This window comes from Chiloscyllium plagiosum, unplaced genomic scaffold, assembly GCF_037043375.1.
Source record: "Chiloscyllium plagiosum isolate Xiang-an unplaced genomic scaffold, Cpla_swu_hap1 HiC_scaffold_45, whole genome shotgun sequence".
NCBI lineage: Eukaryota > Metazoa > Chordata > Chondrichthyes > Orectolobiformes > Hemiscylliidae > Chiloscyllium > Chiloscyllium plagiosum.
The window spans coordinates 4,815,259-4,840,914 of record NW_028270183.1 but is presented as its reverse complement, the minus strand read 5'-3'; the positions used below and the strand labels follow the sequence as shown (position 1 = coordinate 4,840,914).

General features: G+C 40.6%; 1 protein-coding gene across 15 annotated transcripts in view; it reads right to left on the bottom strand.

Moving 5' to 3' along the window:
• LOC122552384 (voltage-dependent P/Q-type calcium channel subunit alpha-1A-like) overlaps positions 1 to 25,656 on the bottom strand; it is a 662,051-nt gene that overhangs the window by 300,471 nt on the left and 335,924 nt on the right. The gene's annotated exons all lie outside the window — the stretch shown is intronic.

Here is a 25,656-nt window from a genome sequence, read left to right as displayed (position 1 = left end):
TGTTGCATACTTGAATTTCCAGAAGGCGTTCGATAAGGTGCTGCATAAAAGACTCATCCATAAAATAAGAATGCATGGAATTACAGGGAATGTACTAGCATGGATAGAGAAATGGTTAACCAATAGAAAGCAGAGAGTTGGGATAAATGGTTGGAGATCAGTGGTGAGCGGGGTGCCCACAGGGGTCAATGTTAGGCCTGCAACTGTTCATGATAAATATAAATGATTTGGAAGAGGAGACCAAGAGTAACATATCCAAGTTTGCTGATGACATTAAATTCAGTAGAAAGGCAAATTGTGCAGAGGATGTAGAGGGTTTGCAGAGAGATTTAGATAGGTTATGTGAGTGAGCAAGGGTCTGGCAGATGGAGGACAATGTTGGTAAATGTAAGGTTATGCACTTTGGAAGTAAAAATAGTAGGTCAGAGTATTATTTAAATGGTGAAAGATTGCAGCATTCTGTCGTTCAGAGGGACTTAGGAGTGCTCATACATGAATTGCTAAAAGTTGATTTGCAGGTGCAACAGGAAATCAGGAAGGCAAACAGAATATTGGCTTTCATTGCTAGAGTGATTGAATTTAAAAGTAGGGAGGTTCTGCTGCAATTGTACAAGGTGTTGGTGAGGCCACACCTGGAGTATTGTGCACAGTTCTAGTCTCCTTTCTTGAGGAAGGATATACTGGCTTTGGAGGTGATGCAGAGGAGGTTCACCAGGTTGATTCCGGAGATGAGGGGGTTACCCTATGAGGAGAAGTTAAGCCACCTGGGACTAAACTCGCTAGAATTTATAAGAATGAGAGGGGAACTTATAGAAACATATAAAACCACGAAAGGGACAGATAAGATAGAGGAAGGCAAGCTGGTGTGTGAAACTAAGATTAGGGGACATGGCCTCAAGATCAGGAGGAGTAGATTTAGGACAGGGATGAGGAGAGACTGCTTTTCCCAGAAAGTAGTGAATCTATGGAATTCTCTGCTCAAGGAAGCAATAGAGGCAGCTTCATTAAATATATTCAAGACACAGTTGGATGGGGTTTTGATTGGTAGGGGAATTAAGGGTTATGGGATAATGCAGGTAGGAGGAGCTGAGATGATCTTAATGAGTGACAGGCCAAATGGCTTACTCCTGCTTCCATTACTATGAGACCTCTACCCTTGCCTGACCCTCAGGATAAACCACCACCAGTCATCTTTCTCTAATGAGAAAGCAACCCTATGGTGTAGTAAGACTGTCGCGACTTTTATTATAGAAATATGGTAACATGAAGTAGGAACTGAGGCATTTGCTAAAGGAGAATGGTGAGAGTTTTAGCTCCATCTAACTTTAATGGATTTGACCTGAAAATACTTGATAATTACATTAAATATCTAAGTTGAGGAATTTCCATTTACCATTCCTATCCCTTTATTTGATAAACATAAATATTAGCAAAAAAAATGGAATTAAATATTTTGTCACTAGTTATTGAAAATCTTGAAAAGCACATGATTGCAACACTGTATTTGATCTTGGTTGGTTTAGAGATGCTCAAGTGGATTTTGATTAGCTCAAGTTTGTTGAGGCCACCCGTAGCATCCCTACCTCTTACTGGAAAGTACATAAGTAGTCACTGAGTGAGAGGGAATAAGGTTGACTGTGAGCTCTTCCTCCAAAAGTCAGTTGATGCTCAGTCTAAGATTATAGAGGTAAATGACTGTTTGAGTGTTCAACATCTGTGAAATCACATTCCAGTGTAAGTGAGCACCCCAATATGATAGGAGATATCATTTGTAATATTTCAAAAAGTATCAACAACAGTATTAGGAAAAAAACAAAAAATATATAGTCTTCTAATTTGATCTTAATTGAGACTCAGTCATCTACATTCAGCTTTCATAATAAAAACAAGGCAAAAGGGGAAAATGAAGACAGAGGTAGTGTTTCAGTCAAAGAAATGATGAATAGGATTTGGTAATCATGTACTCTGGAGAAGTGCTGACATAAAAAAAACCTTTTAGCTAATGCAGCCATTGCTTTTTCTATTCATCTATTCACACGTGCTGTGTCCATGTGTCCTTACATAGTAACAAGCTACTTGCATCAAATAATAGTTGCATATTTATGGAGTTGACAGGCTACACAGTATGCATCAGATTACTATGTAACAGTTGTGTTTAAAATTAATCAGAAATCTGTCTGTATCAAAACGAAAACCATATCAAGTGTCCTGTTAATCTGAGCTCTTAAACAGATTGCAGTTTGAAGACTGATTGTTATTAATAGCACAGTAAGGTTGCTGTGTGCAGATCATATTAGAACATAGAAAAGTACAGCACAGAACAGGTCCTTTGGTCCATGATGTTGTGCCAAGGTTTAACCCTAATGTAAAATATAATAACTTAACCTACGCACCCCTCAACTCACTGATCTCCATGTGCATGTCCAGCAGTCACTTAAATGTCCCTAATGACTCTGCTTCCACCACCACCACTGGCAACGTATTCCATGCATTCACAAGTCTCTGCATAAAGAACCTATTACTATTACTTGGACCCAGCAATAAAAATAATACTAATCTGATGCATATAAATATACAGCATGTATAACATACAATGTTCCTTAAGCCTATATAATTCTGTACATTTATGCATCATGATAGATTTGTGTTCAGAGTCAAATTATGCAGATCATGTTCAGGATATGCCCCTTATACTTAAAAGGATCATGAACGAGAGCTTGACATTTCTTCCTGGGTTTTCTAATCTTAATTTGGCATATTTCCAAAGGAAGGAAAATCAACATCTACCAAAACAAAGAATTATTCCTTCCCAATTAATAAACTCTAATTGACTTCAGGATAGCTATTTTGATGCCTTTATCAAAATAACAAGCCAGATTAAATGCAGCTTCTGGACAGCAGCTGAACACCAGAACTAGGCTTCCACACCAAGATTATTCAGGTTCTGCACCATCAGCAGCACTAATATATGTTGGTTTTGTAGGGTCTCACATTATTTATCGTATAAAATATCAAGTTCAGCAAGTTCTTGCATAAAAGTAACAGGTTTGCAAATTCAGTGTCTCACCTGCAACTAAATGTGGTTCAAATAATATCCCTAAAACATTAAATCATAAAATGAATACATAAGAATCATAGCAACAGCATCTTACTTTCCTCCATTTTCCTATACAGTAGCGCCTCGACTTACGAACTTAATCCGTTCCGGGACCCGATTCGCGAACCGAAAAGTTCGGGAACTGAATCAATTTTTCCCATTGTTCGGATAGCGGAAAAATGCTTGGATGGCTGTTCACAGCGCACGCACCAAAGACGAACTGAATGAGATCACACGGGGCTTGAGAGCTTTTGCGTTCAACAAGCGCGTAGCAAAGCAGAACAATGAAACCACGTGGTCGCACACGGGCTTATTGCGTTCGTACCTTGCATTTCGTATGTACGTTGAAGCAAAATTTTATGTACAATCCTGTTCGTAAATCGATTTGTACGTGAACAGGGTCGTTCGTATGTTGAGGCGCTACTGTACTTTGTTTCTCGGTTTCTTTCTTTTGGTTTGGTTTATGACTTCTGGTATTATGACTTTTGTTATCTTTGTAAGTATTTCCCAGATTGGGAATTTAATTTGACTACTTGAATCCAGAGGCCTGGGATCACATGATTGCCACACATGATTGCAACAACAAAACAGTTGCCACTGCCCTGCTACTCTATGCTCTTTGTTCATGGCAATAGTCCTAAATAACATCTTTCTTGTGACCTTCACACATGTTCCAACATACCTCAACATAGAGCAAACAAAATCAAGGATACACCAGCAAATTTCCTAGTTTGATCTCCTGGTTTTCAAAATGCAAGTAGCAGCCAAGTGGGAGCAAGTCAAAAGGTATTTCTGTCAACATTGTCTCATCTCAATACAAAATAAGAGTAAATGTAGGATTAGCACTGAAACTCAGTTCTAGCAACATCCTGTAACCAAAGAACTAATAATGAAGGCCAAAGACGGAGAAACCAACAGGTACATTAAGGGCCCATGTGTAAAAAGCCAGCCAAATGTAGCAAAATGATTATTTTGTAAATAGCATTTATTTAATTCAGTAAAAATTGTTAATCACCAAATATGTTGTCATTAATTTCCTAAGATGGTTAACATACAAGTTATTGAAAAACAAAGTTGAGTCAGATTGGCCAAGATAGTGCTGTGGCGAAAGCCACCTTAGCTTTGTATAATTCAACAAGGTCACAAAGCTTGAACAAATTTCTTCTATTGCAGAAAACCAGTCTAATTATATGAATATATGTTGCTTTTAGCAAACATAAACAAACCACATTACAAGCTACATATAAAACCATTTTAATATAAAGAGGTATTAGTACATTTGGAATTATTCAGCAGGACCAACTGATAACCACATCTGACAGTAGACAGTTTGTTTTAGGTTTTGCAAGCATGATCTGGTAGTGTTTGGTCTATTCTTCTTCCATGGCAGTCCTTCAAGGTCAAGGATTACTTATTTTCACTCTGAGAGGATAAATTCTAAATGGTTGATTAGTCCAATCCTGGAGTTCCAGACTCTGCCATCAGTGGGGCAGCTGATGTTTGATGAGTGGGTGGGATGTTCTGCATTCTGTATGCTCTTACACTTCACTTCCACGTGCTCCACTTGGTGATGCTCAAAGTAGTACCTTTGCAGATGTTTCTTCCCCACTTTGTACATTCAATGGGAAGTGATTCTGATGTGTCAATGGAGATGTAGCATTTGTTTAGGGAGGCTTTCAAGATGCCTTTGTAGCATGCCATCTAGTGATTGCTTACCCTCGAGGAGCTCAGAGTAGAGCACTTGTTTAGGGAGTCTTGTATCAGACTTGTGGACAATGTGGCCTGCCCATCACAGCTTAATGTGAGAGACCACAGCCTCGATATAGGGGTTAGGGTGATGGTTAGGGTTAAGCCTGGGAGAGAACACTCAAGTTCTTACACCTATCCTGCATGTGTTTTTCAGGAGTTTACAAAGGCAGTGTTGTTGATAAGTGTCCAGATATTGGAGGTGTCTGCTGTACATGGTCCATGTCTCTGATGCACACAGGAGGATTGAGTGCACAGTTGCTTTATAGACCATGACTTTGGTACTGGGTTTAAATACTCAGGCTTCAAACACCATATTCGTCAGGTGTCTAAAGGTTGCACTGATGCATTGGAGTTGATGCTGGATTTCATCGTCAATATCTGCTCACACCGAGAAGAGGCTCCCAAAGTATGAGAAATGATCCACATTGTCCAGGGACTTGAAATAGATTTTGATGGTCTGGAGGTAGGACTGTGTGGCAGAAGCAGGCTGCTGCTGGACATCTGTCTTTCGGCTGTTTAGACAGTTTGGCTGCACTGGATAATGTGTTGTGGGATGCGACTGAGAACACTTGCATTGAACGCTCCTTTAGGTTGAGGAGGTCCTCGAAGTGCTGTCTCGAACAGGCATTAATGAACAACTCTCTGTTTTTGGCTCTTGCTGGATCGGGTTCCTGGGTACTCAGACTGTAGAGAGGAAACCACACACATTGTGGTTGTTGTTAAGTTGTTAATTTTCCTGCGAGCTTTCCACCCACCATCTATTCTCTAGGTCACCCTTGTTTGTTGCATCTTAGACATCAATTGCCTGGAGACTTGTTTCCTCTTGCTCTAGTTTTGGTGGAGCTACCATTTCAGGAATGCCTTTCATGTGTGATGTAGGAGATCCTGGATCACCTGATTGTTCTCGTGGAACCAGTCTTAGTGCTTCCTGGTCAAGAGGCCAAGCATCTCTATGCAGGTGTTGACTATATTGACTTTTAGGGTGGACCAGGTGCTGTGAGCATTCTGCAGCTCTGGTATGTTGGTCATTGCTGGATTGGTTGTGAGGCACCACCTGAATAGGTGTTTCTTCTCAGGGTTTTGACTCCAACACCGAGTATCCTGCAGCAGATCTTTTTTTCTTCCGCTGCCAGTTTAGGGCCAGTTGATGGTAGATTAGTGGTTGGTCCAGCAGTTGTCAGCTCTGGTCATGGTACTGGTGATGCAGTTCCTTGCTTGAATGTTGATGTAGTTTACCAGGTGCTAATGTCTGGAACAGGGATGTTACCATGAGGTCTTCTGCTTGTCCTTCTGGTGGAACTTCCTGGCTCATTCCTGAAGAAGGGCCTGTGCCCGAAACGTTGAATCTCCTGTTCCCTGGATGCTGCCTGACCTGCTGTGCTGTTCCAGCATTAAAGTTTCAACTTCTGGTGGAACAGGATGTTTGTTTGTTATGATGAGGTTACATTTTAGGCACTTGGCCAGAACGAGGACTCTGTTGGAGCTTGTTTTCCTTATACAACTTCCTTGCCAAAAATGCCTTTCCAAAGATTTCTGTCCCTTCCGACTCTTGCATTTAAGGTGCTCAGGAGAATCAACTTGGTCCATCACCATACGGAACAGAGATTGGTTGAAGCTGATATAGAATGCCTCTTTTGTCTCATCCGTTACATCTAGGGTCAGGACCAGGCACTGATGACTGTGATGTACTGCTTCTGGGCCGAGGTGAACCTAGGGTAATGAGACATTATCATATGCCACAGAGAAAGTCATTAAAAGGTCTGACCATTTCATTTCTTACGGTGAAGCCGACTCCATGGAGATGGTGTTCTTCTTCTGGTTTGCTATTCTAGGAGAAGGTATAACCATCTCAGTGTTCCTTAAGATGGTCTTCTCCTGTTAGTCATGTCTAGCTCAGGGCAGCAATGTCGATATTGCAATACTGGAGTTCCTGGGCTATGATGGCAATGTGATGTTCAGGTCATTGTTGGGTTAGGGCCCATAAAGGTCCTGGTATTTCAGGTCATTTGGGTGGGGTTGATGGAAGCAGGAGGCTAGGGTAGAAAATCACTGCACATGGATTCTTTGGACATGTCATTATCAACCACTATACAGTCCCAGCAGAGTGAGGTTTTGACCTAATAGCAAAGAAAATCTGAGACAACTGGAGACCTGGCTCTGCTGTAGGACAGGGGTACTAACAAACACTCATGTTCCAACAATTGTTACCATGGTTGAAGAGAAGGTGAAGGCATGGCAATGGTTATGATAGTTGATAGGCCTGTATGCTTTTCTCCTCCATGAAGCAGGAGTTATCTTGTAAGGTAAACATTTCTGGAGAAACTTTTAGCACACCCGTCATATTCACTGAAAATGGTTTGTTCTCCATATGCCTGCACAGGTTATTGAGTAGCCACCAGTTCTTGGAAAATGTGATTTTGCAACTGAAAGAGCAAATAAAGAGATTCTGGGAGAGTTTGTCTCACTCTGATATCAACAGCTGCTCCTCACTTGCCACCTCCTCACTCCCTCAGGTCCCCTCCTCCTCATTCCCTTAGGCTGGTCTTTCCTCCTCGGTTTCTCGGGCCAAGAGTGAGAATACCGTTTCATCCTCACACTGTGATGGTGGGCGCAATGTCAAATATAGCCTAGTAATAGATGACTGGAACCTCATAATAAGAAAAAAATATTTAGCACCTTTTAGACATCGATCCCATCAGCACCCATACATTTTTACATATGATCTGTACTGTCTATTACCAATGTAAAACATTGTTTGATTTGATCAGCCATTTTTTGGGACATACTGCCTAGATACTTAGCAGCAGTAAAATTAATACATTGCATTGTTCAATTGGGTGGTAGACAAAGCAACTGACCAGTGTGACGTCTGCTACATAGGCCATCTGCCTCAGCAATTGGCTGATCAAATCAAATCCTTTGATTGTTGATAATGAGGTAGAACACAGACCATACTCAACCAGCCTGCATCTGTGAAACCCAAAACAAACTCTCCACTGTTGGGTACCATTCCATGTTTGGATAGCACTTGGTGAACTATCTTTAGTGTGTTTGTAAGTACACTAACACCAAATTTATGAGAGTCAAGTTTGTAAAATGTCTCATTCACACTTGCTTGAAGCAACATACATTCATACACTTACAAATTAAAGGAATATTTCTTTTTTAGAAGTATTCAAGACCAATAGTCTTTGGAAACCGTAAAGTTCCCTGTTTCTTTTCCCATGGCAACACCAGGGCCAGTCAGAGTAGACATGCAAATCAATCAGCACTTTTTCTCCTGTAATATAAATTGTTGTGCTCATTTAAATTTTGACATTCTTAATTTTGTCATTCCTGATTGAGTATAAAACAAAATGCTTTAACATCATGCCTATTTTTGTGCAATATTCAAACTACTGAAAAAGTAAGTGATATTGCAATAGACTGACAGTTCAGAAAGCCAAGCTCTCCAAACCCTATTTGCTCTTATACAAGAGACATTTTCTGGGAGAGGTATATTTAATGTTAAGCATTCATCTCAAACAGAAACTCTGTGGACCCACAGCCATATTTAGACAACAGGGTTGAACTAGTTTCCTTCTTGAGAGCAACTATGATGTTTTCTAGATTCCACTTGGATGGGAAAAAATCAGTGCCAATAAAAATATTGTAGGCCAACTTCAGAACAAGTTCCTTCAAAAGTTCTTTAAGAAGTCAAGCATTCATGTAATCAGGGCTTTGAAGGCAGCCTGGAATTGAAAAAGAATATTCAAGAATCTTTCATTAATCTTGGTTTGACCCAGTCACTGAAGGGATATGAATTTCAAAATCTAATTCAGCAAAATCTAATTTAGAACTCTTCCACATGCAACATGTGTAGGATGTCACCTTGGCAATTAGGGAGATTGGACCCAGTGTTAGCATGTACTTTTTGCCCTTTGAGCTAAAGATCGTGCTTTCAAGTCCATTCCATTATTTAAGTACTTATCTTAGGCTGACACAGAAACAGTGTTTTCTTTTTAATGAGACATTAAATTTACATCCTAATAAGCATAAATCCACAGCACAAAAATCCCTAGAGTTGGCTGGAATTAACAATTTCACTTACAGAAGGCAAAAGGATAACTGATTGTGAAATGGAAAAGTTAACAGTGATGCTGTGGGGTACATTTTTCTGAGGTTTGAACTAAGATTGAGCATTATGCCTGAGAAAAGGGAGCTTTGATATAAATAAAGCCTTTGCTATATAGCACTGATGCTGACAGTGGATGCACAGATTTACTGAAGCACTTTATTTCTCCTGAAATTGACATTGCTTACATCAGTGAATCCAAAAATTGCTTAAATTCAGAAAATACTCAAAATCCTGAGTCCTTAATTTCAGTTGAGCGCTGTAATCCATTATTGTTGCTCTCTTGCGTTCCCATTATTGTCAATGTTCTTAGAAAAATATGTTCATGCGTAATGACACAGTTTTTTCTAAATATATTGCAACATTAAAGAACATAAACTACTCCAAGGCAAAAATAGTGAATTGTTCTAATATTTTGCAAACTTTTGCCTGCAGCACAAGAACTCTTAACAGCCTCTCAGTCTTTTGCCCTGTATTCAGTTAACCCTTACTCTAAATGAATAATCTGAACTTATGTTCGCAGCAAAATAAACAGTGCTAGCACTGTTTTTCTCTCAGCACTAAATCACTAGTAGGGATTAGTGTGATCTCTATTATGTGAGTTAATTATAGATAGGAGGGAAAGATATGGTGCTTTAAAAGAGAAATCCAGAGAGTAAACCAAGGGAATTAAGTGCAAAATATTGCTTCAACATGGTACTATTTTGCTGAAGCCAGAATGTCATTATTACGGTGACACTTGGTCTCAGCACCTCTGAACCAGGGATGGAATAAATAAGCCTAGACTCCCAATAATCTGTTTCTACATTAATCTTTGCTGCAAAATGTGTCCATGTGAAGTTTGTTCAAGAGTAATATCTGACTCCAATTTACTCCTTACCATTGAACATGTACTGATTTGGTCCACACATGACGATTAATCTTTTAGACATGATATCAAAATGCTTCTATAATCAGTTCATCATAATTTGTAACTAATCTCACTACTGCACATTGAAAACAGTGGCTGAAAATGGCCATTTCTGCAGTTTCTTTTCAGCAACCTCCAGAATTTAAAGTAAGCAAACTTTCAGGACTATTTTCTTGAACATAACTCTTGCTTTAGCACTATTTTACGTGAATTTCTCTACATTCCTGTCGGACCCCCATGACTCTCAACTCCCTTGTCGATCAAAAATCTATCTAACTCTGCCTTGTATAAATTCAATGACAAAGCCTCCACTACTTTCTGGGGAAGCGAATTCTAGACTTTAATTCAGAGAAAATAATTTTTCTATGCCATCCCTAAAAAGGAAATGCATTATTCTTAAATTATGAACAGTCACATCTTTCCCCCAGACCCCCACCAACACCTGTTATATTTGTCATAAAACTTCCTTCCTTGCTTTTATATACCATTCCCTCTGCAACAAGTGGATACATTCCATGTGCCTTCCTGAGCACAAGCTGCTGATCCATCCTCTCCTCCAATCAAGGTGAAAGATCAGGACCTAGATATTTTAAAATCTGTCCAGTCTATGAGTTAATGAATGCCCTGTCACGTCAGGCCTGTACTTATGTACAGACATGGTACACGAGTCTCCACCCCACTTGTTGTCTGCCAGGGTTCAGCATGAATTCCATTTCAAAAGTGTAATGCTCCTTCAAGTGGCGACCATCCACAACACAAAACTGGCAATAAATTCTGAAGTAGCATACAATAGTCGTGTTTAAAATGATGAAAGATAAATATGAGAAACTAAATGGAAGCATGCTGCTTCAATTCAGCAAGTGAACTTATATTTATATAGTTTCTTTATTCTATGAAGCAAGGTACAGAAGTAATGCAAAACCAAGTATTCAAAATTAGTTTGGATCAGTGGATGAGAAGAAGAGCAATGAAAATACTTCGGAACAAAATGTGTAAATATGATCAGGAGTATATGCTAAAGCAAACATTGAACCCAAACAGAGACTGGTTAGTCTGAATTAGCTGTTCCCATGTTACAACTTCTACGTATTTTATTTTCATTCATTTATTTCTGTGTCCACAGTTGCATGGTATATGAAAGGAAGAATGGTCACAAATATGAAGTGATGTCAATGACCCAGTTTCTGAGTCCAGACAAAGAACAAGCAGGAAAAAAACTAATATTTTACATAGAGTTTTCCAGGGAAAAAGTGATTGCTTATTACATGAATTCAATAGCTAAAAATTATATTAGAATCAAGTTGTAATTTCAACTCTCGAATGTTGCTACAAATGTTCAAAGTTTGTGAGAAGATTTGTAGCTCGGGTGCTCGTTGTTGTGGTTCTGTTCGCCGAGCTGGGAATTTGTGTTGCAGAAGTTTCATCCCCTATCTAGGTGACATCCTCAGTGCTTGGGAGCCTCCTGCGAAGTGCTTCTGTGATGTTTCCTCTGGCATTTATAGTGGTTTGTCTCTGCCGCTTCCGGTTGTCAGTTCCAGCTGTCCACTGCAGTGGCCGGTATATTGGGTCCAGGTCGATGTGCTTGTTGATTGAATCTGTGGATGAGTGCCATGCCTCTAGGAATTCCCTGGCTGTTCTCTGTTTGGCTTGTCCTATAATAGTAGTGTTGTCCCAGTCGAACTCATGTTGCTTGTCATCTGCATGTGTGGCTACTAAGGATAGCTGGTTGTGTCGTTTCATGGCTAGTTGGTGCTCATGGATACGGATCGTTAGCTGTCTTCCTGTTTGTCCTATGTAGTGTTTGTGCAGTCCTTGCCTGGGATTTTGTACATGCTGGGTATCGGGTCCTTTGTCCTGGTGAGTTGCTGTCTGAGAGTGGCTGTTAGTTTGTGTGCTGTTATGAGTCTTAGTGGTCGTAGTAGTCTGGCTGTCAGTTCAGAAATGTTCTTGATGTATGGTAGTGTGGCTAGTCCTTTGGGTTGCGGCATGTCCTCATTCCGTTGTCTTTCCCTTAGGTATCTGTTGATGAAATTGGGGGGTATCCGTTTTTGGCGAATACATTTTAGAGGTGTTCTTCTTCCTTTTTTTGCAGTTCTGGTGTGCTGCAGTGTGTTGTGGCCCTTTTGAACAGTGTTTTGATGCAACTTCTTTTGTGTGTGGGGTGGTTGCTTTTGTAGTTCAGGACTTGGTCTGTGTGTGTGGCTTTCCTGTATACCTTTGTGGTGAATTCTCCGTTTGGTGTTCTCTGTACCATCATGTCTAGGAATGGGAGTTGGTTGTCCTTTTCTTCCTCTCTAGTGAATCGGATTCCTGTGAGTGTGGCGTTGATGATCCGGTGTGTGTTCACTATTTCTGTGTTTTTAATGATTACAAAGGTGTATCCACATATCTGATCCAGAGTTTGGGTTGAATTTGCTGTAAGACTATTTGTTCTAATCTTTGCATTACCGCTTCTGCTATGAGTCCAGAGATGGGTGAGCCCATGGGTGTGCCGTTGATTTGTTCATATATTTGATTGTTGAGTGTGAAGTGTGTTGTGAGGCACAGGTCCAGTAGTTTGAGTATGCCGTCTTTGTTGATAGGTTCACCGTCATGTTGTCTGTTCTGTATGTCCAGCAGGTTGGCTATTGTTTCTCTGGCTAAGGTTTTGTCGATAGAGGTGAACAGTGCCATTACATCGAATGAGACCATAGTGCTACAAATGTGTTTGCTCAAGGATAGAAAGTGCAAAGTAAATTATAAAGCAAGGACTAGTTTAGTGCATTGTAATCTGAATGTAAAGAAATACTGTACTGATATGACATGCCTCTCTAACCGGCAGTGAAAGAGGACATTAAGGTTCTGTCTCTTCCTGTGACTGGAACATCATCCATCTTATGCTGCACAATGAATGCCATTCTGGCTTGTGGCCAAAGACTGTCATACTATATATAACACAGTCATACAACCAATCAATAATAAAGTGAATCGAGCAATTTCAGCAGAGAAACAGCTGAACATGCTCATGTGCATCACCTTTCTGGGAATTATGGGGAGTGCTTGTTCCGGAGAAGTGTTACAGAAAGAATGAAAGAAAATTCAAAATTTTTAAAAACAAAATAGCATGATGATTTTTGAGGGATATTATTTCCCAGTTTGTAGCTTTGCAATAACTGTACTAACCTAAAGCTAGATTTTAATTTCCCTTTGTCCTCTTCTGAATTATACTGAGGTGCAATTCAATGATCAGCATTTCACAACTTATCCAAACATTCATTCTTCATTACAGCCTAAGAGGTTGAGTGTCCATTCAGCATCCACCATGCGGTAGTATCATGTCCAATCACATGTCCTTGATTGATAATAATTTTAATTGAGTGGGAGGAGTTGCAAAATCAAACGTATTCTCCATTCTGGAAATGCAAATAAGATCAACGACACGAGCACAGCCCAGGGTTGGAATTGTCCATTAGAGAGTCTAATTCTGGCTCTAAACGTAGAAGAGAGAGTCACTGCTGCAGAGGGACTGATCAGGTTTTCTTCCACAATGATGTGATAGTTAGCTCATTACATATGCATGTGGTTTTTGTACAACTACAATGAAGTATCTTAGAGGGCAATTCCAACCGGGATCATCAAGGGTTCAAGGTCCTGATGCCATATTTAAAGGCCACCTAGACATCCCTTCACTTATTACAGGTCAGCAGCACCCTTCAGTTTCACACTGAAAGGATGAACTGGCATAGCATTGATGCAATGTGCATCGGCAATAGCACAGAGGCATTCACTTTGAAAGATGCACCTTCTGGAATAAGTTCAGGGTTACAATTTGAAAGAAGTATCTGAAGATCTCTGATGCTTAGAAGGACTGCTGGAGATCAGGACCTTGATCAGCCCCATACAGCTGACAAGCTTCTATTCTCCACCATAACATTCAAAGACAAACAAGGGAACATTAGGGAGAGGAAATCAGTCGACAAGGTATAAGCTGTCTCAGTTGTGACTTTGGCATGCAAGGACTTACTGTGCTTCCAAGGAAAGGTGCCTTGAACATTCATGCTCAGCAGAACACATTGTGGTTGCCAGACTTGCACTTACACCTGAATGCCATCAATATAGCCATGTATACAATGACTACAAGGTGATCTCCCACCAGATGACCCTTCATTTCAAGGAGCTAGTGAAGTTCTATCATATACACAGAGAGGAGTTCCAGTCAGACACCCTGGAGGTTTCATCAGAGGATATTCAGAACTTCACCTTTGGCAAGGACCCCATTCCTGCTGCAGGTCAGGACAAGGAGTCTATAGGTGCACTGTGCAGCAGACTGTCAGTTTGTTGGGGCCCTTTAAACCTCAAGCAAATTTATCACAGTCAACGGGGTGTACCAGTCAAGAAGCTACCTTTAGAAACCAGCTGCAGATGTCAGGACTGCACTTAGACATAGTGATTACAAAGAAAGAACAACAAATGATCAGTGATGAGTATGCCTCATGTTATTATCATTACTAGGAATGCGTGGGTTTCCTCCGGGTGCTCCGGTTTCCTCCCACAGTCCAAAAGATGTGTAGGGTCAGGTGAATTGGCCATGCTAAATTGCCCGTAGTGTTAGGTAAGGGGTAAATGTAGGGGTATGGGTGGGTTTCGCTTCGGCGGGTCGGTATGGACTTGTTGGGCCGAAGGGCCTGTTTCTACACTGTAATGTAATCTAATCTAATTCACAAGAGTATTTCAGCTCAGGAAAATAGCATTGTCAGACGAGGCAAGAATTAAAGAGAAAGTTCACTAGATTGTACAGAGTAGAGAGAGAATCTATTTGAGGAATAAAAAAAAGTGACCAGACTCTACAAATTGGAAAAATTAAAAATCTTTCCTCTAGCTAAGGGTTCCACAGCCAGATAAACAAATTCTCAGAATGAGAGGTAGACAATAAGGACTTAGTTTCTTTCAGGAGGATGGGATGTGAAGGATTGGAATTGGCCCATTATAAGAGTACTGGAGGCACAGCCACTAGACACTCACTAATGCAACTTTAGAATTGTGGAAGAGAAATAGCTCCAGGACTACAGGGATAGCGGGGGAGTATGGTGATGAGTTCTATCAGCCATGATGTAGGTCAGTGGAGCATGCTCCAGACCTAATAATGCCCTTCTTTCTGCTCTCCATATGTCCTACCATCTGCCTTACGAAGTTCTCTTCATGATTCTATTTACTGCATTTGTCATGGTGATGTAAGCTTTAAAGCCAGGGTTTGATACTCTGTGGCATTCAAGGACCTCTGGCCAAGTCAATGATGGCCCTTTTGAAGCCATGTGCTGCATTGTACCTCTCCTTAACATCAATCAGAGATTCCTCAATGATGTCATCAGCTGGGTTTTCTGGAGGCAACCCTAGTTTCCCAGCTGCCAACTCTGTAATCAACGAGGGAAACTGAAAACATTAGCCACTTGTGAGTGCACCAGAATATAGGAATCATGGAGAGGTCCTGATTGTTATACACAAACTTGAAGTGGTTACATGACAGCTGTAGATTAAGGGACTGTTTCCTGCTGACAAAGAGCCCAGGCTGACTTGTGGTGGATCTTTTTGTGAACTGAAAACAGTTTCTACTGGTGTTCCACAGGGGTCAGTCATAGAAGCTTTATAGCATGGAAAAAGGCCCTTCAAGTCCAAATCATAAAGCATCTTTCAACTCTTATCCTACTTTCCAGCACTTGGCCCATAGCCTTGCATGCTATGATGATTCAAGTGCTCATCTAAATATTTATCAAATGTCTTGAGGGCTCCTAAAAAGGTGATAAAGGTGGAAGTGTGGTCCAGGTGAATCTTTAAATGTCTTGCTCTTTACCCTTAAACTGTGCTCGCTGGTTACTGACCCCTCTGCTAAAGAGAGAAGTTTCTCCTTATCTACAGCTCTCATAACTTTTAGAGATTATGGACAAATTATGACAGATACAAAACAGCAGATGCTTTAGAGGAATAACCCATGCCTCTCCAAGTGGAGATTAATTCTGTCCCTCAGAACATTTTTCCAATATTTTCTGTATCACTGACATTAGACTCAATGGATGTAGTTTCCTGGTTTATCCACATCACCTTTCTCGAAGACCCTTCATGTTCGCAGGCCTCTGGCACACTTCCTGTGATCTGACAGGATTTGAAAATTAATGTCAGAGCCCTGCAATCCATTCACTTGCCTTTCACAGCAACCTGGAATACATTTCATCCAAGGTTGGGGATTTATTCATTTTCAAGCCCACTAAAACCACAAATATCTCCTCCCTCTCAATACTAATTTGCTGATTTCTATACCTACATTGTCTCAGCTATGCCTTATGGCTCCACACTTTAAAACGCCTTTGGATTTTTATTAATATTACTCAACAGTGTTTTTTCATGTTCCCTCTTCAGCCTCCTAATTTCTATTTTAAGTAACGCCACGCACTTTCTGCACTCAAGGGCTTCTTCTGTTTTGTGCCCTAGGTATCTGTCACAATCTTTTTTTTATTCATTCACAGGATGTGGACATCGTTGGTTAGGGCAACATTTATTACCCATCCCTAATTGCCCAGCAGTTTCCTTTTTTTAAAGGACATTTGTGGGCGGCAGGGTGGCGCAGTGGTTAGCACTGCTGCCTCACAGCGCCAGAGACCCGGGTTCAATTCCCACCTCAGGCGACTCTCTGTGTAGAGTTTGCACGTTCGCCGGGTGCTCCGGTTTCCTCCCACAATCCAAAAATGTGCAGGTTAGGTGAATTGGCCATGGTAAATTACCCGTAGTGTTAGGTGAAGGGGTAAATGTGGGCGAATGGGTCTGGGTGGGTTGTGCTTCGGCGGGTCAGTGTGGACTTGTTGGGCCGAAGGGCCTGTTTCCACACTGTAATCTAATCTAATCTAATCTAAAATTAGGGAACCAGATAAATTGTTCCGACAATTGACAATTCCAATGGCAGCCATGGCATGATTTGAATCCAGGTCCCCAGAACATTACATGGGTCTCTGGATTAATAGTGTAGCGATAATACTACTAGGATAAACCTCCCTAGCTTCCTTTTTATCTTTAGTTAATCCTGTCTCTCCCTTGACATTGAAGATTCTCATGACTTGTTGATCACACACTTCATTTTATGGGAACTTGTTGGCCCTGCACTGATACTTTCCTCTTTTGAACACCTCCCACTGCTCAGATGTGTATATTCATGCAAATTGCTGCTCCCAGTCCTCTTTGACTAGATTTTGTCTTCACACATTAAAATCAGCCTTCCTCTAATTCTGAACTTTCATTTCAGATTCACCTTTATCCTTATCCATAATTACCTTAAATCTTGTTAATTATGGTCACTATCACTGAAATTCTTCCCCATTGAACATATCCACTACTTGTCCAGCTTTGCTACCTCAAATTAAATTCAGTATTTTTGGAGGATTTTCTACGTGGGCTTAAAAGGCTATTCTCGATAAATTTTAAGAATTTCTTCCCCTCCAAGCATTTTACACTTTGTCAATTAAGTGTTAATACTGGGAAAGTTGAAATCCTACATTGGTATTATGATAAAATGTTTATACTTCTCTGAAATGTGCCTCTGAAATCTGTTTATCTGTCTTACCCTCACTGTTTGGAGGTTTATTATACACCTCCAACGAACTGATTACCCTTTTTTTTGAAGTTTGAGGAACCTTCTAAGATATCGTCCCTCATTAAAGTAGTAATTGACTCCTTAATCAATATTGTGATACCACATTCTCTTCCTCAGTATTGGGTCTCTTGCTGTTTGGAGTATATATTCATGACTTGGACTTAAATATGGAGGCATTTGGGAAATCTGCAGCCAACACAAAAAATCAGCTGGATAGTTGATAGTGAAGAGGATGGCTGTGGATTGCAGGACGATATCAATAGTTTGGTTATTAGTGGAAAAGTAGCAAATGAAATTCAATCCAGTGAATTGTGAAATTATGCATTTGAAGGAAAACAATACAAAGGAATACATAATAAATGGGAAGGTACTGAGAGAGATAAAGAAAGTGAGAGATCTTAGAATGCAGGTCCAGGTCCTTCAATGAACCGAACAGGTAGGTAGGTTGGTTAAAAAGACATATGGATGTTTTTGGGTGAGGTTTGAGTACAAAAATAGGGATGTAATGATGCTAAAGAATACTGAAACTATGTAAAACACTGGTTAGGCCACAGCTGGATTTTGTGGATAGTTCTGGTAACCACACACAAGGACATAATTGTTCTGGAGAGTGTACAGAAAGATCTACAAGATGTTGCCAGGTCTTGAAAATTGCAATTCTGAAGGAAGATTGAATAGGTGAGAGTCATTTTGCTTAGAACAGGGGAAGCTGACAGACAACTGAATGGAGATGTACAAAATATTGAGGAGCTTGGAAAGAGTGGACAGAGAAGACTTGTATGACCTCGCACAAGCAGACAGTTGCCAAGGGAAACAGACTTAAAAGCGGTGATCAGTAGGAGATTTAGAAGGAACATGATGTAAGATCCACCGTACTGGTGGATCTCTGCCCAGTCTGGTGGTTGAAGTGGAAACAGTCAACTCATTTAAAAGGAATTTGTGTCTGCACTGAAATGTTGAAACCTGTAAGGTTATAGGCTAAGTACTGTAAAGTGTAATTGGAATGGGTTATTCGGCAGGCATAGATAACAGAGTTGAAGAACCTCTTTCTGTCTGTAACTTTTCAATATGTGCAATCTATCAGACATAGATTGTCTATGTGGAGTTTGTACATTCTCCCCGTGTCTGCGTGGGTTTCCTATGGATGCTCTGGTTTCCTCCCACAGTCCAAAGATGAGCAGGTTAGGTGAATTGGCCAAGCTAAAATTGCCCATAGTGTTATAGAACATAGAACATAGAAGAATACAGCGCAGTACAGGCCCTTTGGCCCTCGATGTTGCGCCGATCCAAGCCCACCTAACCTATACTAACCCACTATCCTCCATATACCTATCCAATGCCCGCTTAAATGCCCATAAAGAGGGAGAGTCCACCACTGCTACTGGCAGGGCATTCCATGAATTTACGACTCGCTGAGTGAAGAACCTACCCCTAACTTCAGTCCTATATCTACCCCCCCCTTAATTTAAAGCTATGCCCCCTTGTAATACCCGACTCCATACGCGGGAAAAGGTTCACACTGTCAACCCTATCTAACCCCCTAATCATCTTGTACACCTCAATCAAGTCACCCCTAAACCTTCTTTTCTCTAATGAAAACAGCCCCAAGTGTCTCAGTCTTTCCTCATACGATCTTCCTTCCATACCAGGCAACATCCTGGTAAACCTCCTCTGCACCCGTTCCAGTGCCTCCACATCCTTCCTATAGTATGGCGACCAAAACTGCACACAATATTCCAGATGCGGCCGCACCAGAGTCTTATACAACTGCATCATGACCTCAGGACTCCGGAACTCAATTCCTCTACCAATAAAAGCCAGTACGCCATATGCCTTCCTCACCGCACTATTTACCTGGGTGGCAACTTTCAGAGATCTGTGTACATGGACACCAAGATCCCTCTGCTCATCCACACTACCAAGTATCCGACCATTAGCCCAGTACCCCATCTTTTTGTTACTCTTCCCAAAGTGAATCACCTCACACTTAGCTACATTGAATTCCATTTGCCACCTTTCTGCCCAGCTCTGCAGCTTCTCTATATCCTGCTGTAACCTGCCACATCCTTCCTCACTGTCAACAACTCCTCCGACTTTCGTATCATCCGCAAACTTGCTCACCCAACCTTCTAACCCCTCTTCCAGGTCATTTATAAAAATGACAAACAGCAATGGTCCCAAAACAGATCCTTGCGGAACACCGCTAGTGACGGCACTCCATGAAGAAACTTTGCCATCAACTACTACCCTCTGTCTTCTTCCATCCAGCCAATTCCTAATCCAAACCTCCAACTCACCCTCAATGCCATATCTCCGTATTTTCTGCAGTAGCCTACCATGGGGAACCTTATCAAATGCCTTACTAAAATCCATATATACCACATCTACCGCTTTCCCCTCATCAACCTCCTTCGTCACCTTTTCAAAGAATTCAATAAGGTTTGTGAGGCACGACCTGCCCTTCACAAAACCATGTTGAGGGATGTATAGTTTTGGTCAGGCGAAATGTAGGGTAATGGGTCTGGGTGGGGTGCTCTTCGGAGGGGCAGTGTAGACTTGTTGGGCTGAAGGGCCTGTTTCCACACTGTAGGAATTCTAATTCTAATTCTAACATTGCACTTATAGGAAACCTGCAAATGCAGAACACTAGGGCATCTGGTCAGCATGAACAAGTTGGACCAAAGGGTCTGTTTCCATGCTGTACAGCTCTATGACAAGGATGCTTAATAATGTCTTTGTACTTTCTTGGACACAATAACAAGCTTCTCTTCAGTGAGGTTAAACCTAACTGTTGAACGCAGGCCCTGGCACGATGGACACGCTACCCACCCATCTTGAGCAACTAATTGAAGAAAATTAAGGTTCCAATCTCAGAAAATTTTGTTTTTCACCCAACTCCCAGAGATAAATCCAATCCAGCAACCAGCCCAGAAGATGCAGCATAGGACAAGCACATGTTACCATGTCTATTTCATCCTTCCCCGGACAGCATTCCTCCTCTCTCCACTGATCCTTCTTCCATTATGCCACCTTTGCTTCATCCTGCCCCATGAGCACTGCAACTCTTCTCCCTCATGCTGCCATTCATGGAAGCTACATCACAACTCACACATTCACACTGGTTTAAAATAAGCTGCATTTCTTGAAGAGCAAGCAGCCAGTATCTACTCCAAAGTACTCAAAAGAAGTCAATCTCACTTGATGCGTGCCACTACGTTATCTCACTTTCATCCTGCCCTCTACAGAAAATTTGACCCCAGAAACTGAACTTGCGATTATGTTTATTTGCATGGCTCAATAGTGCCACAGCCAGTACAGTTATCTACTTAATCATGGTATCGGTACTCAGCACTGGTTTCATCATGTAGTCGTTTGGCCAAATATTAAGAACATGCAGGTCCTCATGTTGTTAACTAGCTGTATAAGAAATAGTAAAAATATTTTCAGGGTATTCTGTTCAACAAAACAGACTAAAATTTGAAATAAGAGATTAGCCTAAAATGTAAATTCTTTCTAACCAGGACATTACACACTAATCTAAAATTTATGAAACAGATGTTGAAAATTTCTGGTATTACGAGAAAAACAGGAATGGGATGTTTTGCAAAATGGGATGATTTGATTCTATGATTGGCTATGCTTAATATAAATCTGACAATGTGCTACTTTATAAAGACACATGTTTCATGTCATGTGAAAAACAATGCAATTTTGTGCTATCAAGTTGAAGTTTGTCACTTAATGGTGATACATTTTAATTGTTATTGTTAAGCAAACACAAAGCTAGGATAAAGTGAATTTAATTGTTATTTGCTTTGGGAGACATCAGGATTGAAGATGATTGTAAATTCTGACTTCCTGTCAGGTATCTCCATTATAAAATGTTTTTGCCCTTTTTTATTTTGCATCTGGAATAACAAGGGTGTTTTGAATAAGCAATTAAACTAGCTGACCTCCTGAGGCATTGCTCAATGATCTGACAGCAATGGGAGGGCAATATTGGAAGGATTATAGGGTAACAAGAGATGCACCTTCACAATAAAAGAATACAAACAACACTTCTGCCCATAAGTTGAAAACTCTCTTGCTTTTAAATTGGTTGCCATAGAGTCAGTAATCAGCATTTTCCTCAGTCACTATAGATAAATACAATGGAGATGCATAAATACCTTTTCATATCAACATTCTTTTCAAATTCTTAGTATAAATTGAATAAAATACAGACTCTCCATCTCAGTCTCAAGAAGCCATGCTCTCGCGTGAGAAAGAAGTTATGAAGCTTTCCTATGAAATCTCACATCAAAAGAGATTCTAAATTCATCCTTTAGCTTGTTTTAAAAAAAATTTTGAAACACATACTCACATAATATTATAATCTGAGGAAAGATTTATTTTCATGGTAGCAAAGCAAATCATGTGATGCTTGTTATGATTTTCCATGCTGGAAGCAGAAATTGACCCATAAACTTCTTTCTGCACAGATAATTGGTAACTTGGACAGATTTAAAATCAGACCTGATATTTCAGAAATGATTAACTCTAACCATGATTTCTTTGATAAAGGGTAAGGCCTTAGAGAAACAAATCATTAATAAAGCTGTGACCATAATACATTAAGCTTCAATCTGCAGTTTGAGAGGGAGAGGGTACAGTCGGAAGTGACAGTACTTCTGTTGAATAAAGGGAACTATAGAGCTATGAGGGAGGAGCTGTCCAAAGTTCAATGGTGCAATACCTTAGCAGGGATGACTGTGGAGGAACAATGGTGGATATTTCTGTGTATAATGCAGAAGTTGCAGGATCAGTTCATTCCTAAAAGGAAGAAAGATCCCAGGAGGAGGCATGGGCGGCCGTGGCTGACGAGGGAAGTTAAGAAACATATAAAGTTAAAAGAGAAAAAGTATAACATAGCAAGGATAAGTGGGAAAACTGAGGACTGGGAAGCTTTTAAAGAGCAACAGAGGATTACTAAGAAGGAAATACGCAGAGGAAAAATGAGGTATGAAGGTAAACTGGCCAATAATATAAAGGAGGATAGTAAAAGCTTTTTTAAGCATGTGCAAGGCAAAAAAATGGTTAGGACTAAAATTGGGCCCTTGAAGACAGAAACAGGGGAATATATTACGGGAAACAAAGAAATGGCAGAAGAATTAAATGGGTACTTCAGATCTGTGTTCACTGGGGAAGACACAAGCGATCTCCCTGAGGTAACAGTGGCTGAAGGACCTGAACTTAAGGGAATTTATATTTGCCAGGATTTGGTGTTGGAGAGACTGTTAGGTCTGAAGGTTGATAAGTCTCCGGGGACTGATGGCTTACATCCCAGGGTACTGAAGGAGGTGGCTCGGGAAATCGTGGATGCGTTGGTGATTATTTTCCAGAGTTCAATAGATTCGGGGTCAGTTCCTGAGGATTGGAGGGTGGCTAATGTTATACCACTTTTTAAGAAAGGTGGGAGGGAGAAAGCAGGAAATTATAGACCAGTTAGTCTGACCTCAGTGGTGGGAAAGATGCTGGAGTCTATTATAAAGGATGAAGTTACGGCACATCTGGATAGTAGTAACAGGATAGGACAGAGTCAGCATGGATTTATGAAGGGGAAATCATGCTTGACTAATCTTCTTGAATTTTTTGAGGATGTAACTCTGAAGATGGACGAGGGAGATCCAGTAGATGTAGTGTACCTGGACTTTCATAAAGCTTTTGATAAAGTCCCACACAGGAGGTTAGTGAGTAAAATTAGGGCGCATGGTATTGGGGGCAAAGTACTAGATTGGATTGAAAACTGCTTGGCTGATAGGAAACAAAGGGTAGTGATAAACGGCTCCATTTCGGAATGACAGGCAGTGACTAGTGGGGTACCGCAGGGATCCGTGCTGGGACCGCAGCTTTTTACAATATATGTTAATGATATAGAAGATGGTATCAGCAATAACATTAGCAAATTTGCTGATGATACAAAGCTGGGTGGCAGGGTGAAATGTGATGAGGATGTTAGGAGATTACAGAGTGACCTGGACAAATTAGGTGAGTGGGCAGATGCATGGCAGATGCAGTTTAATGTGGATAAATGTATGGTTATCCATTTTGGTGGCAAGAACAGGAAGGCAGATTACTACCTAAATGGAATCAATTTAGGTAAAGGGGCAGTACAGAGAGATCTGGGTGTTCTTGTACACCAGTCAATGAAGGCAAGCATGCAGGTACAGCAGGTAGTGAAGAAGGCTAATAGCATGCTGGCCTTCATAACAAGAGGAATTGAGTATAGAAGCAAAGAGGTGCTTCTGCAGCTGTACAGGGCCCTGGTGAGACCACACCTGGAGTACTGTGTGCAGTTCTGGTCTCCAAATTTGAGGAAAGACATTCTGGCTATTGAGGGAATGCAGCATAGGTTCACAAGGTCAATTCCTGGAACGGCGGGATTACCTTACACTGAAAGACTGAAGCGACTGGGCTTGTATACCCTTGAGTTTAGAAGACTGAGAGGGGATCTGATTGAGACAGATAAGATTATGAAATAATTGGACAGTCTGGCAGCAGGAAACATATTTCCGCTGATGGGTAAGTGCAGAACCAGAGGACACAGCTTAAAAATATGGGGTAGATCATTTAAGACAGAGATGAGGAGAAACTTCTTCACCCAGAGAGTGGTGGCTGTGTGGAATGCTCTGCCCCAGAGGGCAGTGGAGGCCCAGTCTCTGGATTCATTTAAGAAAGAGTTGGATAGAGCTCTCAAAGATAGTGGAATCAAGGGTTATGGAGATAAGGCAGGAAGAGGATACTGATTAGGAATGATCAGCCATAATCATATTGAATGGCAGTGCAGGCTCCAAGGGCTGAATGACCTACTCCTGCACCTATTGTCTATTGTCTATTGTCTGTTCAAAGATGCAAGAGGCAACTTCATACATTATTTTCACCATGTTATTGTGAAATACATATATTTTTAAATTCTTCTCATTCAGTTAGATATGCAGCTTAACACCCAGCACCTCCTCATCATGGTTAGATCCTCGGCATGCAACTCTTATATCTATTATGTTATGTCAGCCATTCAGTTTATCGCTAGCACGTTCTTATTTTTGATGTTTTTGTAATTACCTCTCGACCTTAATCAATCAGATCATAGATCACCCCTTTGTTTGCTGTAGAGCCATTTGACAGTTTTGATCACCTGAAAAGACTTGTTATTCAGCCTGTCGACACTCCACTCAAACCATTGGTATTATCTTTTCATATTCGTAATTCCCTGAAATTATCTTGCAATGATCTCTCTGCCTATAAATTCTGTACCTGTGTGCTTCCCTCCACTTCACCTGATGAAGAAACAGCATTCCGAAAGATTGTGATCTCAAATAAACTTATTGGACTATAACTTGGTGTCATGTGACTTCTGACTTTGTCGACCCTAGTTTAACACCAGTACCCTCACATTACACCTTCCCTTCTTTAACTTGAAATGTTAACTGTTTTCTCTCTTCAATTCTTTCCTGACTTGTGGAGTATTTCCAGTATTTTCTGTTTTTATTTAAGATTTCCAGCATCACCAGCATTTTACTTTAGTGTCTGCAAAAGTAAACCATTTAAATCCATTATCCATACCCTTTCCCCATATTCCTTTAAATTTCTCTTTGTCCAATTCCTTTTTTAAAAGTTAGATATAGCTAGCACTGAGGGCTAAAGGGATCAAAACAATATGAGTAGACAGTGGGGACAGGGTACTGAGTTGAATGATCAGCCATGACCATATTGAATGGTGAAACAGATCTGAAGGTCTGAATGGCCAACTCCTGTACATATTTTCTATAATTTTATGTTTAAAAACCACTATAGATTCTACTTCCATCATTCTTCCTGCTCAGCCGTTCTATGCCCTATCATCTATGAAAATTTTGTTTGCAAAAGCTTCTAAATGAGTTTTTAAAAAATGAAAAACAATTAAATAATTCCACATTACATGTTAGTATAGGAAGGATTAAACTTAACAGAGCCATCTTTCAATTAAGATTGTTGCTATACATTCTACTTTACACACTCAGCCCTTATACCAGTGTAAAATGATCTTAAAGGGGTGCTGACTCTTTCCAGAACATTATTCCATTTTGCCTTCAACTTGTACATGGAAATCACAGCAAAGCAAAGCCTGGGTTCTCATCGGTAATGTTATCTGT